The 20,785-nt window shown below is 36.1% G+C and overlaps 1 long non-coding RNA gene across 2 annotated transcripts in view; it reads left to right on the top strand.

Annotated features, from left to right (window-relative positions):
• Positions 1–20,785, top strand: part of LOC143434091 (uncharacterized) — a 70,101-nt gene that overhangs the window by 19,438 nt on the left and 29,878 nt on the right. For both annotated transcript variants that reach the window (XR_013103300.1, XR_013103299.1), the window contains exon 4: positions 18,537–18,663. This is a non-coding gene — a long non-coding RNA (uncharacterized LOC143434091). The remainder of the gene's footprint in view (positions 1–18,536; positions 18,664–20,785) is intronic.

Genomic DNA, 20,785 nt, shown 5'->3' with positions numbered 1-20,785 from the left:
CACTTTCTTCGATAATTCTCATCCAGCTGCACTGGCTTCCTTGACTCTGTTAAATATGCCTCACTCCTGATTTGCACAGACTGGTCCCTTAGTCTGGAATGCTTTTCTGCTGAACCAACTCCCATTTCTCCTTCAACAGTCTATTTAAGCGTCACACTCTAAATGAAATCATTAGGAATATATAGTGAATGTTGCAGTTACTTCATATACCCCTGCAGTGCTGTATTGCTGCACAGTATAGAATAATGAGCTAATATATAATTCACCTATTTTCTTCATTAACATCCCAAGGGGAGTGCTTTGTACATTGTTTAATGATAGATACTTGATGTCTAAGAAGGAGCACATAATAGGTACTCAGTAAATACATTAGACAAATGTATCAATATGCAATTTAGTTGTATTTTATTATGGCCAACGTGATATCACACACTGCTTGTAATTGCAAGAACTTCATCATTCAGAGTTGTGCAAAATCTAGAGAAGTAAAAGATTTTCTGTTTTCTTACCTACATTTTTACTATGCTGTTTGGAATCAGTTTATTTGGGACTCTAGGTAAGCCAATCTTATATATTATGTTGGCTTCACTTCTGCACTATACAAACTAATGTTTTATTATTCAATATTTCTGCCAATTGTCTGTAATTTTCCAATGATTCTAGATTGACTCATGGCACTTTGCCTTATTTCATACTTTCTCTTTTCTATGGCATATTCTCCTACTTTTCTTTGTGCTGGATATTTCTTACACTTTGAACTAAAAAATGTCCTCAGAAATCTTCAACTGGCCCTCTTGTTGAGATTCAGTAACCCTTGTTCTCTGTTCTTCACAATCATCCATGTATCACTACAGCGTTGTATTTATCATCTGGACTAAGCAACATTTCCTCCAGTGGCCAAATCTGCTCATAGGCTTCAAATTTCTTAAGAAACCAAAAATGAACTGAAAAAAGAAAACTCTGCACATAAAAGAGAAGACCATAATGGGTAGTCCAAGAGCCAACTTTCTCCCATTCATACTATTTACTTCCAAAACAACAGGGATGTGGACTCAAGCCGACATCATTTTGATTTCTGGCTTCTGACTTGCTAAACATTAAGTCTTGAGTAAGTCTTGAGCCCTGGTGTCCCCATCTGCCTATTGGGAATAATGTCATTGCTCAATACATACACAGGCAACCAGTGTGACACTGTATAATATATCCGGTGATTTCATGCTTGGAAAGGCCAGGAACTAATTTCCTGTTGTTGCCCATTCATCTGCTCTTAGACAGAACATGTAAAAGCCAAGGGTGGAACTGTTAGGGGGGAGGGCTGTAAGCAGTAGGTGTTGTTAGATGTGGTGGGAGATAGTTAACTTCCTCCTAGGGGGCCCAGTTAGCAACTGGCGTGGTCCTTGATACTTGAGTTCAGCTTTCAATTCTAAAACCCAGAAAGTTGACAAAAAGTTCACCACAGATTCTTTTAGAACACATTAATTCCCATTCACTCATGGAAGCATTAAGTCATCTGCTTGTGCCCTTGCTCCTCTCACTGTGTCTTTGATAAGAAAGGAGACTCAGAACTACCAATAATGCATGGTGCTGTGTGCCAGAAGCTTTATCAAAGACTTTAGTGAAGTGGAATTTGATGAGAACTTAATGACAACACCATGAAAAATATGATATATGCCATGATGAGGCTGTGTGACTCAAGTCAACCCTCGTCTCAGTTTTTCCAATAGAGTTCATAGATGTGCCATGGATATTACAAGGGTTCATTATCATGGCTTCATGTGGAAGCAAAAGTTTCTTCAAACTTTTCTAAGTGTGTTTGTTCTTTATTCTCTTAACAATTCAGTTTCCTTATTAATGTTGCCAGAATATACTGATGAGGAGACTATCATAGAATAGATTTGGTCATTTAGACTCTAGTGACCCAGAATGACTGTTCACTTTCCTATTAAGGTTAGAGAGGCAAGATATTAGTGTATACATTTATACACTTGAGAGCCAAATTTTCTGCATTCATTCTCTTTGCTTACACATGTTGATTTCTATGAAATATATTAGCACGTTACATCTCAGTACGTTTTCCTAGAAATTCTAACTACACAAAAATACTTATCTCTATTTGTGATTTCTTTGTGTTTCTTAACTCATCATGGTACTATTCCATTGGATATATCTTTAGAAAAGTTTCAGAGTAAAACACCAAAGCTTAATTTCTTTTTTATTATCCCATGGCTTCTTGCTATATTAACTGTTGTCAAATACTGAATTGTTTCTGCTTGGAAACTCTAGTCTTCAGTCTTCCAGAATAGCATATATTTTGGCTTTCCTTTTACTCCATGTCTTCCCATACAATCTTCTATTCCTCTTATATTTCTTTAACTATTAACATCTCATAGAAAAATATCTTTTCAACTCATATCTCCTCTGATTATAAGTATATATCCTGTCTCAGTTCTTCACATTTTGCCTATATAAAAAGCTACATGATTTATATTTCTTGTTCTATCTTTATCTCCATTCTCAGACCAAAATATTCAAATATCTAGTCCTCAGTACCTTCTGTTCTCTTTAGGTACTCCTTAAATACTATGCATACACTGACTTCTCATGTGGTCCAGATGGAAATTTAGGGTCATTTTGATTTCTATTCATTGCTTATTCCTTTGTGCTCAATTATTTTACCCTATAATTTTTTTGTCAAATGTGTGAGACTCCTTCCTCTTATAATTTTTCTTCTTGTCTATGTATCTGTGACTGTTATCTTCTTTTGTAAGGCCTTTGGGAATGACTTATCAGTCAACTCAACTCATAGTTCTATATGTTCCTTGTGAATGTGATCCTATAGCATGCATAAGGATACATACACTCATACTTGTCCTATATGTCTAACTTGATAATATACAGGTAGTTAAAAACTTGCATGGTATTAGTTCTGGCAACATACCCCAGAACACATTAGAGGCACACAATGATTCATACACAAGCATTTCAGAATTAGCATTATTAGTAAGAGCAAAAATATAAAAACAACACAAAAAGTCATCTGTAGTAGAATTTAAATGTACCATGCCATGTTCATTAAAGGAAAAACATGTCAACCAAAGTGAGTGACGTAAATATTATCAGAAAACTTGAATACTGGCTTGAATAAAAGCAAGCTGCAGAAAAAATGAGTTATTTGATATCACTTAACGTAAGGTTAAGAACATGAATTATTGTATACATTACTGACATTTTCCTAGATTCATAAATAGTATTAAAGCATACATACCTGGGTAGGATAATTGTACAAAGTGAGAAAGAGGCCACATTTGGAATGAGAGGAGTATGTGAGAAGTCGGGCACATAGGCTATTTCATCCATATTTATATAGTTTCCTTACTTTGAAGAAAATTTGAATGGGCATGACATTAGATTAAACATGGTAGGGAGCACATGCTGTTACTTTACTATTGTCTACAACTTTCTCTATGTGCAAACATTTTATAGTTGAAAAATATGACAGTGTTACTCTCTTATTTAAATTATGCCAACAATCTTCTATTGCCTATGAAATATCATCCAAATTACTTGAAGCAATGCTCTTTCTGACTTGGAGCTTGCCAATGGCAGTGGATATCTGCAGTTGCCATTCTAAGACCTATCTATCCTCTTCTTGACAATATGCTTGGCTTTTGCATGGATACCTGTGTGGTTCTAGGGAATCAGAATACCAAACCTGGTATAGACTTTGTAGCACGTGTTCTTGTTTTAGTACAATAAAACTCCAGTGTTTAATTTAGAACACAAGGAGAAGCAAATATATACTGAGACATAGAAGGAAGTCTTCACCTTTCAACATATTGTCTTTACTTTTGACAAATAAGGGAGGCCAGAAGGTACCATTGCTTCCACTGTTTTCTAAAATGAACTATGCTAGTTTAAATGGACCAAATCTCAAAATGCTTGCTATGCATTAATTTGGTACAACATTTTCTAATGTATAAACTACTTTTTCATTTCTAGATTTCTAATGCTATTTTTTTTGTAGATAGGATAAAGTAAGATGCCACTTCAGTAGAAGCAATGATAACAAAACTCAACATTCATAGTAGTGCAAACACAGTACCTCTGCTAATAGGAAGCGTTAGCTACTAAGGATGCTGTATTCACTGACATCAAGTAGTTCAAGGGAAAAGCATAGGAGATATGTGAAAGTCCTCATGTGCCAGGTATGCAGGATATCTCTAATGTGCATAGCTAAAGCTATAATGCAGTGCTCAGCTACCTAACTGTAAGAGACTGGTAATATAGATTTACTTGGTGCCAATGAGGAGTAAAATAGTGGTTTAGAGAAAAGATAGCTAGTCTCTCACAAGTGTAAGAAGGAAAGTGTTTAGTTAAACAAAACTAACAGCCGTCATTCTATACCCCCGAGGAAAGCCAGACTAATGAGCTGAAAGCGAAAAGTGAAGTAGTTACAATGAAGCAAACCATATCTCAAAGAACATCTACATTTCATATAGATTTAATTCTGACACACCCAGATGCACACAGGTATTTAGCATCAAGAGAACAGGATTAGCAAATAGACAATTCTATGTTTACCTGGAGTTCTTGCAATGGAGGTGCTGAGGCCACAAGTTCAAGCCGAATCAGAACTACTCTGTGCCTCTGGTCATTTTAGGATAGTTAAGTTTAGCTCATTTATCATTGTGTTTGTCCTACTCATTGTTGCTTTAAGCAAACAGCATCTCTACTTACATTATTTTCTCTCCTCATCTCTAGCAAAATAATAATGATGATGGTGGTGGTGGAGGTAGCGGTAGTGTTGGTGGTGGTGATGATGATGATGCTAAAAGCTTGCTCCAGGCATGTGATATTTCTTACTAGATTTTGCAGACACTTCTCAACTTTGAAAGGCCTTCTAATACATGCTCACAGTCATACAAATAGACATTTTTGTTACTCAGGTAGATTAAGAAGTGTGTCTACAATGATCTCTTTGGAAATATACTTTCCCTCCATTTTTCTTTTTTCTCTCTTGGAATGTATTTCCTTTCTTGTTTTCTGAATCAATCTAACTATGTGTATGTAATTGTGAGATAATTTGCAAGCATTCATAAATATTGCAGAAAAAAGCTAGTGTTCTAGAAGAAGCTATAATCTAGAAGAACAATTAAAAGTTTTTTGAGATACTACTCAAATACAGTTTTTAAACATGAATCATCAGATATGCTGGGAGTTTGTTTAAAATCACAGTTTTTAGACTTGATCTAAGATATTCTGAATCAGTTTCTAAGATGAGCTAAAAAATTGTATTTTAGAAAATTTTATTGATGTTTATGCTTCTTCCAGTTTGAGAACAACTCTTTATGAAGACATTAACCCATAAACACAAATATTCATCCTGGTTTTTATTTATGTTTTTTGTTTGTTTGTTTCTTGAGACAGAGTCTTACTCTGTAACTTTGGCAGGCCTGAAATTTACAATCCTCCTACTCTTGCCCTGTTCTGAATTTCTGGGATTATTGGTGTGTGCCACTTGATCTCAGGATATTCTCTACAAACTTCCATGATGAAATATGAAAGAGACTTGATCCACAAAACTATAAAACTTGGGGGTTTTGCAATGATTTTAGACATGGGATGAACTATTATATGCTGTGGCTTCTGCATAAGGGATGCTTCTCCCTTCATAGAATTCCTTCCTATTACAAAGCATTCTTCTTCCAACTTGTACAGATAAAGTAACCATTAACACTTAGAAGCACTAGGAAAGCAGCTTATATTTTAGAAAATTTTGACTGAATTAGTTGTTGACTAATTTTCATATACTTTTATATATGTATATATATTATATATATATATATATAATATACACTATTATATATTATTAGATTAATATTTACCACTTTAACTTTATTATATTTTTGTCCCAATAATTAGAGAGAAGGCTTTATATTTCATAGCTACCTCTGGCCTAATGTCTGGTTTCAGAATGTCCCCACTATATATTGTTGATCAGATACTCTTTCATTTATTTTATAAATAGATGAGCCTAATTGTAAATCCTTAGACTTCATATGAGGACATTTATTTTCTACTGGTAAGCTATAATTAATCTTTTTGTGTTATCTCTTACTTAACTTTTTTGTAATTAATGTTAAATGTGCTTTATGTACTTAAGTCTGTTTAAGAATCGGGAATGTTACAGGTGTAGAAGGAAGATGATATTGCTTCTTATTTTCAGTAAATCTCTGAGGTTGAGTACAATATATTTAAAATAGTAGTGGAGTAACAGCATCAGTGGAAAGGCTGTATGTTGTAATGAGGGCAGAAAACTCTGAAAAGTGATACAGGAAGAGCCATTATAAATCATGTGCAGCTCTCTACTTAAGACAGAGGACCATATTACTTTATACTTATAAAGAGAAAAGCCAAGGAATAGTGGATCTTACCAAGAGGCTGGGATTTTTGCTTGTTTCTTTGTTTTTAAAACATCAATAAAATGAGTCTTGATGATATCCTGCTATACTCATAGACCTGGGCCAAGCCTAATCATAATCTGAGAGGTTTCCTCCAGCAGCCAATGGGAAGGGATACAGAGATCCACAGCCAAACAGTAGGTGGGCCTCAGGAAATCCTGTGGAAGAGGAGCAAAGATTGTAGGATCCAGACAGAGGGTTGGAGGACAGGAGGCCATAACCCACAGGGCTCATAAGGACTCCCAGAGAAATGAAGTGCACTCACGGAGCCTGCATGAGTATTCATTAGGTTGTCTGCATTTATGTTGTGGTTGTTTAGCTTGACTTTTTGAGGGACTCCTACCAGTGGGAGTAGGAGCTGTCTCTAACTTTTTGCCTGCTGTGCAGGGCCCTTTTCTCCTACTGGGTAGCCTCATACAGCCTTGATAAAAGGGATTGTGCCTAGTCTTACTGCATCTTCTTACTCTGTGTTTGGTCGATGTCCCTAGGAAGACTTTTCCTTTCTGAAGGAAAATGTAGGAGCAGTGGATCTGGGGGAGAGGGGATGAGAGAAGGTTCGGGAGGAGTGGAGAGAGGGAAGGTTGTGGTGGGAATATATTGTATGAGAGGAATGAATGAATGAATGAATAAACAAGGTAATAGAGAGAAATAAAAGAAAGCTTGGTGCTTGATCTTAGGGTCCTCCTACTTGCTTACTCTGACTCTTCTCTGCTCATTGGTATACTGGAAAACTTTGTGGCACTTAATGTTGAGAGGAAAATAAATCTGAATGAAGAATCACAGCAGAGCCTTTGATGAATTAGCTTGGAGGAGCTCTTCAAGGTGTCGTTTTGAAAGCTTTTTGAGTGATTGCTTTTCAATGATTCCTTCTAAGCATTTTAATTTTGAGTACTGCACAGACAAATGTGAACACACACACAAATCACTTGGCACTCACCTCTGAGGAAGAAGAAAAGTTGCTTATGAAGTGAAACTTCACTTTTCAACTTCCCCAGTTTCCTGTTTGAACTAAGGGTTTCTTTTATCCTTCCTTCAAAGTCTAGCAAAGTCTAATATTATAGACCTTGTATGGGCCTACATCTGAAAAAAGTGGGCAGAAACTGTTTTCTCACCATACTTGAGTAGGTAGTATGCTTTAGACAAAATTTAGCTCAAGAATTATTCATGATTTCTTTCCAATAATGGAAAAAAAGAAAAATCAGTGTTTTAATGAGGAGAGAGAGAGAGAGAGAGAGAGAGAGAGAGAGAGAGAGAGAGAGAGAGAGAGAGAGAGAGAGAGAGAATTTGCAATGACAAGTGTATGGTGGAGCCTCAAAGGGTAAATGTTTATGCACTAACATCACCTGATGGTCTAACCATTCATTAGGCAGCTGCTCATTTTAGGCTCAGAAGTTTTAAAAATTAAGATATGTGCTTAGAAAGGTTTAGTAGGTAAAGCAATTTCCCCACATCCAGTAGCTACCTACTTTAGTGGCTGGCATGGCTCTTGAGTCTCACACTCACACATTGCAATTAGCCAAGATATTTGGGTTGTCCTCATTTGTTTCTTCAACAATGAAGGGGTGATTCAAGTTCATGCCACAATGGGAGACAGTGCATATGAAGGAAACAGCATATACTGTAAGAGCTTTCAGTGTTTGTACTTTTAAGTTTCCCACCAGGCTGTTTGTTTTTTTGTTTCATATATATATAGTTATATATATATATATATATATATATATATATATATATATATATATATATAGTTATATATATATATATGTTATTTTGGATAATGAGACTGAACCTAGATCAGAGTGCCTGAGTTAGAGTCCTGGCTATCACAAGTGCTTTATTTCTGGTCTTTGTCAAAGTATTTAAGTTTCTGTGCTTCATTTCTGTTATTTATATTTTATTCTCCTCACTTCTTTATTATATCCATACCTTCCAAATTAGGAAATTTCAATAATTCCAGTCACAAAGACAATTATGAATTTGTGGAGTCCTTGTAATGTTTATTATTGAAGTTTTAAAGTAGAGATTATTACATCATTCACCATTATCATCTCTCTCCAAGCTATAGAAGAGTAGTCCTGAAAAACCCACATAGTACACCATTGTGGGCATTTACTTCCGCATACCTTCTTAAATTGCTGCCCATGGGCACACTGTGGAACATTTCATGACAATCTCAAATTCCTTATTGTCTCAAATTTACATTTTTCCTGAGTTTGCACATTTCAATTGCATCCCCTTTGTCACTAATGTAGCAAATCCGTCTGCATTTGCTACAGTTTGGAATGGTTTCTTAGACAAGCGACATTAAAATCCAAGGTGTGACAGGAGATGTAAGACAAGTTTCCTTCTTTAGCTGTTCAGGCATGTTGAGCATTAGTCTACAAAATTATTTCCCCATCCCCAAGTTTTTCAGTTACTGGCTTTAAAGGGTCTGATATTTATGTGTAACCATTCATAAAAGTAGTGATTTGACTGCTAGAAATCCAAGCTGGTAGTGAGGAAAGACCTACAATGATCTATTCTGGAGAAATGACTATGTAAATGTTTACTTAATACCTTATATATACCAGGAATGGCATCAAATATTTTCTATCTCTTGTAACATATAATTTAGTCTAAGGTGATGCTTTAATGTAATTCTTATCACAATTTTTTTCACGTGGAAATTGTCACTATTTTATAAATAGAAAATTCTAAGAATCTACAGAGGTTAATTTAGACATGACCTTCCCCATATCTTGCATCTGATCAATTTTGTTTTAACTTTTTATGTTTGTTTTTTCATTTTTATTTATTTTTTATTGGATATTTTATTTACATTTCAGATGCCATCCACTTTCCCCATTTCCCCTTCATAGAAAACCCCTATCCCATGCCCCCTTTTCTTTTTTGCTTATATACAATTTTTTTAAAATGTTAATCAAAGGCTTTATAAGTTTGGTAATGCTCAGTCAGAACTGTAACCCAATACCCAACCTAGATATATCAACTATCTTTGACTGGTGAAGACACGTGAACATCTGCCTCCATGTTACCCCCCCTTTTGTTCTCTCTCTTTCTCTCTCTTATCACCTAACTTCTCCTCTCCTTCTCCTCCTCTCCTTACTCCTTCTCTTCCTCTCCGTACTCCTCCCACCTTAGCTCCTCCTACATATCACCCTTCCTACATATCACCCTTCCTGTTAAAATAAAACTTTTCTCTCAAAATACAATTAGAGCATAACTATGCCAATTTGTGTCAGTAAGGTACAAGATAGACCTAATACCCAGTCCATCACTTTGTTGACTAACCAGAACCTTTGTCATGTCTCCTAACTAAAAGACTTAGTTCTGAACCTGGCTTTTTTTTTTCTTGGCTTTAGAATGAATATCAGCTAAAAATCATCCTCTCAAATCTTTTCTCTCAAAGTAAATAGCCGGGATTGGCTATGTCTTTTAATTAGGGGATTGAGTCGATTGATGTTAAGAGATATTAAGGAACAATGATTGTTGCTTCCTGTTATTTCTGTTATTAGAGATGAAATTATCTTTGTGTGGCTATGTTCTTTTGGATTTGGTAGAAGAGGATTACTTTCTTGCTCTTTCTAGGGTGTAATTTCCCTCCTTGTATTGGAGCTTTCCCACTATTATCCTTTGTAATTCTGGGTTTGTGGAAAGATATTGTATAAATTTGGTTTTGTCGTGGAATACCTTGGTTTCTCCATTTATGGTAATTGAGAGTTTTGTTGGGTACAGTAGCCTACACCAGCAAATGGGCTAGCATTTGTGTTCTCTTAGGGTCTGTATGACATTTGTCTAGCATCTTCTAGCTTTTATAGTGTCTGGTGAGAAGTCTGGTGTAATTCTGATAGGTCTGCCTTTATATGTAACTTGGTCTTTTCCCTTACTGCATTTAGTATTCTTTCTTTGTTTTGTGCACTTGGCGTTTTGATTATTATGTGACAAGAGGTATTTCTTTCCTGGTCTAGTCTTTTTGGCATTCTATAGGCTTCTTGTATGTTTATGGGCATCTCGTTCTTTAGGGTAGGGAAGTTTTCTTCTATAATTTTGTTGAAGATATTTATTGGCCCTTTAAGTTGGGAATCTTCACTTTCATCTATACCTATTATCCTTAGGTTTGATCTTCTCATTGTGTCCTGGATTTCCTGGATGTTTTGTGTTAAGAACTTTTTGCATTTTGCATTTTCTTTGACAGTTGTGTTGATATTTTTCATGGTATCTTCTGCACCTGAGACTCTCCCTTCTATCTCTTGTATTCTGTTGGTGATGCTTGCGTCTATGACTCTTGATTTCTTTCCTAGATTTTCTATCTCCAGGGTAGTCTCCCTTTGTGATTTCTTTATTGTTTCTACTTCCATTTTTATGTCCTGGATGGTTTTCTTCAATTCCTTCACCTATTTAGTTGTGTTTTCTTGTAATTCTTTAAGGGATTTTTGTGTTTCCTCTTTAAGGGCTTCTACCTGTTTACCTGTGTTCTCCTCAAATTTTTTTCGAGTGTTATTTATGTCTTTCTTAATGTCCTCTAACACCATCATTAGAAGTGATTTTAAATCTGAATCTTGCTTTCCTAGTAATATGGGGAATTCAGGACTTTCTTGTTTGAGAGAATAGGTTCTAATGATGCCAAGTACCCTGGGTTGCTGATGCTTATGTTCTTGCACTTGTCTTTCATCATCTGGATCTCCTTAGTGCCACCTGCCCTGATTCTGACTGGAACCTATTATCTTATCTTATATTATATTATAAATATAATATATCTTATATTATATTTCCTATTATCTTGGTTGTGCAACTTTAATGGCTTCAGATAATGCATACTGCTTCTGGCACATGAGTTACTTTTTACAAGGTCATTTCTTTTATGGATGCTTCTATTATTTTTGGTACTATGTGGAGCTGAACAAAGATGCATCTTATAGAGTCATGGATGTTATGTTTTCAGAAATATAATAATCCAGTTGCGTGTTATCTAAGTGCTTTATGCTTACAAACTTCCCTAAATTTCACATCTCAATGAAATAAACATTAGTATTCTCATTGCATAAATAAAAATTTTTCTGAAATGCATTTATTTCTTTCTCCATTAAGATTATCACTAACTGAAAAAAATACAAAACAAAACACAACAAAAGTCCAACTGACGCACTCTGGTTGTAGCACTACCTAAGATCTACTTCATAGAACATGAGGATTGGATTAGGAAGGAGTTTACACATTTGGCTGTCATACTGCTTTACTGTAGAATAAACATAGTGATTCAAGAATGTCAAGAGAATTGTTCTGTTCTGGCCTTCAAATGACCAAATAGGAAACATATGGAAGAGACTAGAAGTAGGAAGAATAGAAGAAGACAGGGAGAAAATGGGCCCAGAAGGAAAGAGAAACATACACTAAAAAATGATAGACCGTAAACTGGAAGAATGATGTCCTTTTATTAAAAACTATGCTTTTCTCCTGCTTTTAGAACTTCTTCAGTCCATTTTCATCTTCTTCCTTTCTTATAGACATGACATGTCACAGCTCTTCTTCCTATTAATTGTGGCCATGAGACTAGACAAATGGGCTGGTATGGTTGTGCTGGGGCCACTCCCACATTGACTTCTCTACATCCTTTTCCCCTCTATGTGACTAATGCCATTTCTAACATGGCACAGAATCTACATGTTTCATATGATGCCACCATTACCAGCTCAGCCTCCAAAGTTCTTATACAGCAAAGTTCCCTAGGCCAACACAAACATTATTGTCAGTCTCCTTGGGATAGTGTATACAATGGAACTTTTATGGTGAACATTCATAAATTTGAGTGTATTTATTATGCTACTTTATGCTTAAGTAGTTTATTTCTAATCATGCTGAAATTAAGAATATGTATACCAGAGCTATTCTAAAATATTTATTGTGGAATATTTCTCTTTGATATAACACTCATATTCTTTGAAGCATCTTTGGCCGTGCAGGGTATTTTGAGAAGTCCTTTTGGGCATACCTTGTCATGAAGAAATTATGAGAGGGGAGAGACAAGGAAAAAGCGAGAGAGAGAGAGAGAGAGAGAGAGAGAGAGAGAGAGAGAGAGAATGAATAAGAGAAAAAAAAGCAGTCCAAAGCAGTCCTTGTCTCAGGATTTTTATGTCTTTCCTATTGGGAATACATGATGTTCAGTCATGTTTAACAGAACACTGAATCTATAAACTTCTAGTATTTTAAATTTATGAAGGTAAACTTTGCTTATGAGGTTACCCTGTTGAGTACCTCACATATGTCAAAAATTGCATGTCTAACGCAACAGCAGGAAATGGGTAGGTATATTTTTGACTCCCTAAGAGTACAAAGTAAAGAGGGCCCCAGAAGATTGGCATGAAAACCCAAGAAACAAGTTTGGTTCTTTTTTTAACAGAGACGTTGACCAAAAAGGGGCTAGTCAATGCTTTGTTTCGTTTAAGTCTACCCCCATGTTTTGTTTCTTATAGTCTACGAAATATGAGCCCTTTATGGTCATATTGACCAAAAGGTCATTTTGACAGATTTTTTCAGTACTAAAAATATCTGGGACTTAACTGATAAATTATGAGTGTCTTTGAAGAGACAGAAAGTTAGCCTTGGAAAATTCTCTACCTGATGTAAAAAAAGAGCATTTTTACTGAGTGGGTTTGTCAGTGGTTCTTCTGGGTATTGTCTTTTTGAATAAATGTAGATGACAAAAGATTATAGAAGTGGTTTTAAATGTATTCATATTAATCAATGTATAGTTACATCTTTGAAAAGAAAATTATTGGCTCAGGAACCCCCTAGACCAAATTCTCAATACAAAGGAGATTTATTAATCCAGAGGAACAGAGAGCAGGGAATAAGAAAAAGACAGGAGTTAGAGGTAAAAGGAGAAGAAGAAGGGAACAAGAGAGAGGGAGCAGGGACATATGTCTAGGAGGACAATGAACTGCCTCTTGATAGAAAGCAGACAGACTTGGCACAAAATAAAATATCAGTTTATAAATGTACAAAGGAAAATGCCATGTTAGGATGAGCCATTTAATTGTTATGTTATTTAGGTGAGCCAAAAGAGACTTTTGTCATTAATTTATTTATTCACTTTACAACCTGGTCACAGCTCCCCTGCTTCCTCTCCTCCCAGTTCCACCCTCACAAATCCCTTCCCCTATTACTCCTCCCCTTTCCCCTAGAAAAGCGGAAGCTCTACTTGGATACTACCCTGCCCTGGGACTTCAAGCTCCTTCTACTGAGGCCCAATCAGGCAGTTCATCTAGGGGAATGGGATACAATGGCAGGCAACAGAATTAGAGATTCCTACAGCAGGCTTTTGTTTGCTAAACCTTAATTCTTTGAAAGATGAACCATGGTAATCAGCCTCAGGAGGAAGAAGTGGCCAAATAAGTTAATAGGCCTTGGTAGCTATTCATTTAGGAATGTAATCTTATAGTATTTAGTAAGGCAGAGTATTTTAGTTATGGTTTTACTGCTGTGAGCAGACACTATGACCAAGGCAAGTCTTATAAAGGACAATATTTAATTCAGGCTGGCTTACAGGTTCAGAGGTTCAGATCATTATCATCAAGGTGGGAGCATGGCAGCATCCAGGCAGGCATGGTGCAGGCAGAGCAGAGAGTTCTACATCTTCATCCGAAGGCTGCGAGTGGAAGACTAGCTTAGGAGGGTCTTAAAGCCCATACTCACAGTGACACACCTACTTCAATAAGGCCACAACTTCTAATAATGCCACTCCCTGGGCCAAACATATACAAACCATGACACAGAGGGAGTGAGCGGCAAGGGGCTAGGTCTGCCAGAGCCATGCTTGCTATATAAAAGCTGGCCAGAGTCCCGTCGACCATTCTATTTTCATGTGACTGTTTTTCCCACACACTAAAAAGTATGAGAAAGAAATGTATATATTGCATTGGAGAACATTTATTGGAATCTATTATGCATATACAATCATTTTTCTTTTGTGGAAATTTGATGTAGGTAAAGTGATGATACAGCATGATGTCTGTCCCAGAGCAAGAAAGTGATCTGGAAGGTCCAATTTCTAAACCATTTTTTGCTGTCACTTTCTTGTGCCCAGTGTATTGAATGGTGACCTTGGTCAGGCTGTATGACAATCACCAAATACCGAAAGCTATAGACCAGGTCCCTGCTTCCTGGAGATCATAGTTCAGAAAGAAAAACACTTTTCCTCCTTTGTTAGAGTTTCACTATGTAGCCCAAGATGGTCTTGAATTTGAGATTCTTTCACTTCGACCTTCCTAATATAGGACTAAAGTGTGTACCACCATTTCCTGTGCGAAGCCACATTTAATGACATAACTACATGAGCAAATACTTGCTTATAAAGCAGAATGAGTTCTGCAAAAACTAATCAAATGTACTGGTGAGAAGAAAATATGAGAATCAGCATCAGGAACAGAATTAACAGTCAGCTAGGTATGGAAGATAAAACACGACCAGTTGAAACAGGAAGAAAGAAGTCAGTTTCTCCATTCATTGAATCTGTGCTCTCTTTGAGCCCACTGTAGAATGTGGGAGCAGAAAAGGCTTCTGTAGTTTTTAAAGAACGTTTTACTTTCAGGCAAAGAAATTTAGTCAACCTTTCTAGAGGATGAGAGGTCAGTGCTCTTGAAAGGGCAGTTCTAGATGGTCCTCTGTGTCCTACCAGTTGAGGCATCATATCAATAAAGAGTAGACCCATTGTCACTTTGGTATTTCCAATCCAGAAGCCAGATCCCTGGCACTATGAAAGTGACCTACTTGGATAATTACAACCCATATTGCCGACCACAGAATCTGGACATAATGAATACTCTCATTGAAAGAGTTTACTGGTGATATATTACAGGAAAATTATTTGTTGATAGGCCAAGGGATATATAGGAGCTAAACCTGACAATGAGGAAGTCATTAGAATAAAGGAATGTAAGGAAGTTGATGAAGTGTAATGGTTAAAAGGGAACTCTAATTTGAATCTGAAAAAGTTACAGTCACTGAGGCAAATTAGGCTGCAAAGTGATTTGATGTAACTTGGCTGTGTACGTAGATGCTTTTGACCTAAACACACTCACTGTTTTGCACGCAATAAGATGCAATGCAGGAGTCCACACATACATAAACTCAGCAAATTCTGTTTTAGTTTTTTTTTTTTTTATTGAATCATCAAGATTATCCCAGTCAAAGAAAGTAAAACAGCCCAGGTTTAGTAGGTTGGGAAGTCCAAAAGCAGAGGGTGCAGAGAACCAAGAAGCACAGTACACTTAAATTTGAAACTTTTGATGAAGTCTATTTATAGTTGAAAAACTCATTCTTTCTACCAAAATTTTCCATTGAAAATCTGTCTTTGACACATTTAATTGTAACTCAGCTGACAGCTTCTGCTGTCTTGGCTCTTCAAGTAGAGTTCCTTGAATAGGCTAACTGGCAAGTGAGGAGGCAGACACAGGCAATGGCAGATGAATCTTTGAACTGCCTTTCATCTGGAGTCCTGTAAATGCCTAGGAAAAACATCCATGTTACTGAATCATTTATATCCACTGGCTTGGAAACTGGTGAGGACACTAATCTTTAGCAAAGTGTTTTTTAAGGCTCAAAAGTAGTTGTTCATGAGTTTCTAAAGACCCCTGAAAGTCTGATAGTCATTCTATTTTGAAACTTGAATTTCAAGCTGTGTCAAAGAAACATCCCTAGGTTTGGAAGTCAGACATACTTGGGTTTAAATCATGTTCTGCTCCTTACAACTCATATGGTGCTCACGAATCACTTTTTGGATAAGTGTCTAAAACTGTAAATAGTAGAGAGACAATAAAGACACTTAGCACATGAGTGTAGGTTAAATAAAATGTGTTCAGGAATAAGTTACAGATAATGCATTGAAAAAATCTTTGGAGAATATATGGTGATACCGTCTTGATCTCTCTGTTCCATATATTCAGAGATGATTGAAATGTCCATGACAATTTGTTGTGGATTTGACTGACTTTAAATGGGAAAAGCATTTTCTTTTTATTGCATAAGCTTTATCTTTCTCTTTGTTCCAGTTCAGTGGTTTTTAATATTGCCTTCACACTGTAGACCCTGGGAAACCTATAACAAAAATACCAATTCCTAGAGATTCCAATGGATTTCGCCTAAATTGTAGTTCTGCTGATGAGATAAATTTCATGAAATATTTCATGAATCAATTGAACTAAGAAAAACTTTAGGAGACAAAGTAGTTAATCATAGAACACACTGTTGGAGTACATCAGAAGTCATTGTTGCTTCCGCTACAAGATAGGCACAGAAAGGTTACAACAGAGAACCTTTTTAGTCAATTTCCTAATTGGATATGGCCCTACTACCTTAGGAGTAAAATGACCCTAAGATTAACTAACTTGATACTTTTAGATATATCTGGCAGGAAGTAAGTCTTGAACCAAACTAGGCTCCAGAGTGAAGCACAACGTTGTACTTTTTTTCTTCTTTGGTTGATTGGGGCAGTGAAAAAAATTCAAGTGTTTTCTTCAAATCACACGGGTTTGAGACCATTTACTTTGACTTCTGTTATTTTATTCTGTTACATCTTTGTGTCATTCAAAACCTAAATCTTCAATTAGGGTACACTGCCACCAGGTGGCAATAAGGGTCCCACGTGTGCTTAACACCAATGGATAATAATTTGAGTAGTCACATACTCATTCATTCATGGATATCTGTGAGTGACAACATGCATGGCTTTTAAACTTTGAATTCTAAAATGTAAATTTTAATTTTACAATTGAACTTTCATATTTTAATAATTATAAAACTTGTATGTTTAGTTGTACACGGATGTCACACATGTGTGTGGAATTCTTCACTTCACCAGAAATAAGAGTTAAAAGAAATTAAGGTGAAGATAAAATTAATATCTTATGATCTCCAAACAATTACTGGACACAGTCTAATCAAAACTACTCATATTCTACTGTAGTCATTTTAACTACTAATACCATTAGGTGCTATTATGGAAACTTAGACCAACATGTTATAAAATATTTATTCATAAAGATACAAAGATGTTCTAGCATTGACTATTTGCTATTAAAGACTTGTTAATATGCATCCCACTAATGGTTTGATTTTGGTCAATGGTACTCTTATTAAGAATGAGTCATTTTTCACTCTTCCATAAAGAAGAATGCAGATGACCACAGCATAGTTTTGTGTTTCTCCTTTCTATACTGATTCCTCCTGATCAACTGCTACAGGTTAGCAGACAGAAATGTGTTCCAGGGCTAAATGTGAAATGATTAGCTAGATGTGACGTGATTTTTATGTAAAATCATCTTCTACCAAAATGAGTTTGAACTCAATGTTACCTAAATCTTTGACACAACGACTGTACTACAAAAAAAGTAAAACCCTTAGGAATTTTTCTCAAAACATATTCCTTACACAAAGAATTGTTAATGCATTTTTGTCTATTCTGTATATAGACACTATGTTGAGGAAAGGAATCTTAGTAAATTTCTGCCATCTTCAGCTAATATTACTGATGACAGGAGACATTATATAGACATACATCAGACTGTTAAGTGTATTTTTGGAAGCAGGGAACAAAGCTCTATCTCTGAAGTACATGAGATATAGTCTCAGTCTCTATGGAGATTCATTAGAATTATGACCAACATTTCTGTTAGTGGTTGCCTATGAATACACATCACTTCCCTCAGCCACTAATTAGCTTTAACTGTCATTTTTACAGAGTGTTGCGTTTCCTGAGAAAGGGGTCTCACTTGAGAGATTAGTCAAAAAGATAGACCTGTGCGTATTTCTTTGAGGGATGTCATGCTTGTTAGTTAGTGTAGGAGGACCCAGCCCACTATGAACAGCAGTATTCCCTAGGCAGGAGGACTTGGGTTGAAAGCTAGCTAAGAAAGAATCTGTTGAGTGAGTTAGCAAGCATCGTTCCTTCCTGGATTCTGCTTCATGTTTCTGCTTGAGTTCTGGCCCTGAATTCCTTCAATGATGAACCATAATGTGTAAGATTAAATGCATCCTTTTCTTCCCCAAGATGATTCTAATCAGAATGTTTTATCTCATCAACAGAAAGGAAACTACATGGAAAAGATTCACTAGAGGCACATGAAGGTATTGCACTTTTGGAGCAAAGATGAGAAACTTTCCAGAAAACTTCAGCAGTCTGCAGAAACAGAAATAGAAACCCATTTCTCAGGTGATGATACTCTTATTGATAATGATAATGTTATTGAAATAACATTGTCATTTAAACTTTAAGCTAGAATGAACACAGTCATCAGATAATACATATTTGTGTTTTTAATTTCATGATTTTGACGAAGATTCTAAACAGTCTGGAACAAACTAAAAAAAAAAATCAAGATTAAATCCATTAAAACTTTAAACATTAAATCCATTAAATGTTATGTACATTCCTGTCTACACAGCTTTCATTTTGCATGTGTAAGTTACTCAGTGAAACTCCTACATCGATAAGCAGAGTGGTGCATGCAGAGCAGAGATGCCTCAACTATTAGATTTGCTTTCTGAGTCCACTCTGAGATGATAAGGAACTCTTCAGGAACAGATTGGTTGGAGGTAGAAGGAAAAGAATTTAGAATGGAATTTTCTGGTAATAAGACATTACCTTGGGTTTTGGAGTCTTATATCCTCCCAACATGTCTATAAAAACCCAGAGGACTGTGATTGTTTATCTTCTTTAGGATTTTGTGTTTGTATTTTCAATGACCACTACAGATTTTAATCTCCACAGAAAATTTTCTTGCCCTTAATATATGCTGAATGGACTGCAGAACTGAGTTCGTTACTATGCGATATCATTTGAACATAAGAACCACTATTTCTAGGCCCCACTGATCATTGTGATAAATAGATCAACACATATCAACAGCATCTGGGAGCATGTTAGAAATTCCAAATCCTAGGCCTGTCTCTGGACTACTGTATCAGGATGTGATTTAAGAATATCCCCCAAATCATTCTGACATACATAGAAAAGTCTGAGAAGCCTGAGTACAGAGAAATTGTTCATGGAAGACAACAGGCAGATTCATCACTTGGACTAGATGGAGATGCAGGTTCCCACTTCTCTCCTGCCTGGACCTATAACAGAAAGAACTTGCCAACCTAATTTGTTTGACATTAGGACAGGGACTGAATTGCCAGAATGAGGACAAGAGTGATTCTCATGAATTGAAGTTTTCCAGCAATGATAAGTCATCTTGTCTTTACATGAATCTGAGAATTCATGATTCTTTGAATCTTCTCCATAGTGACCCTTACCTTGGTCCTGCCCAGCTGAGTATTCAGGTGATCATTAAAGGACCATAACCCATATCTTTTCTCTCTAGTCTCCATTAATTTTTGGTAAACATCCATATCCATACAGAAGTAAGTTTTCTGTATTTGTGTAAATATCTCCTCTACTCTTTCCATTTACCTTCTGTGGTTTGATGGTAAAATTTGGGAACAGGATGGATGAGGCCTTCCAGTCTATTAGGTAGGCTCTGTGACTTCACATACTTTACTGATTTAATAGCAGCAACACAGTTAAAGAAAATGTAGACACTTTTTAAAATTATTGCTCCAAGTTCCGATGGAGCCAAATAAATTTCAAATAGGAGTCAGTCCTGCAATCTGCGTTTCTTACTAGAGTCCTACGTTGAAAGATATTTTGGTGTCTTTGGGTATTTATAGAATGGTGACTTATTTTCCACACAGATTATGCTCTCTGGAGCATGGCCCCCTGCGTAAGAGAACTCTAAAGGAGAACGTTGAGTAGTTAGGTCACCACAATACCACAGACACTTCCCCAGGTGTGTGAACCAAAGAGGCTCCTGCACATAAGAGTTTCTGTTTTCCTCCTTTACCGAATCAGAATAATATTTTGCTTTCCATAGGATTAATGAGAAGGCTGAATTAACAAATGTGTAGGCAATGTACTTTCTGAAATGCTAATACAGATGTTTCTGTTGTTAAACTCTTAGTTGAATTTTAAGAATAATACAGAAAATAATAATACATTTTGAACAAAAAAAGGATCAGAAGTCTTAAGTGACTTCTCAAAAATGCCACAATCTATCAGTGCTGGATCTTGGGGTGGAACCACAGGGCTTTTTTTCCTCTTCTTATCTGCTTTTATTGCATACATAGTAGACACACCATTTTTAAAATGTTCTCTGACATTTGTATGATATTTCTTCCATCATCCATTTATTTTTTAGCTTAATATTAATCCATCTCAGATTCAGTCTCTGGGAACCTAATGTCTTAACTCATGCCATTATGGATCAGCCTCTTGAAGCATTGGAGGTGAG

Source organism: Arvicanthis niloticus, chromosome 13 (genome assembly GCF_011762505.2).
Source record: "Arvicanthis niloticus isolate mArvNil1 chromosome 13, mArvNil1.pat.X, whole genome shotgun sequence".
Classification (NCBI taxonomy): Eukaryota; Metazoa; Chordata; class Mammalia; order Rodentia; family Muridae; genus Arvicanthis; species Arvicanthis niloticus.
Note: the sequence above shows the minus strand (reverse complement) of the source record. Positions and strands in the feature narration are given on the sequence as shown.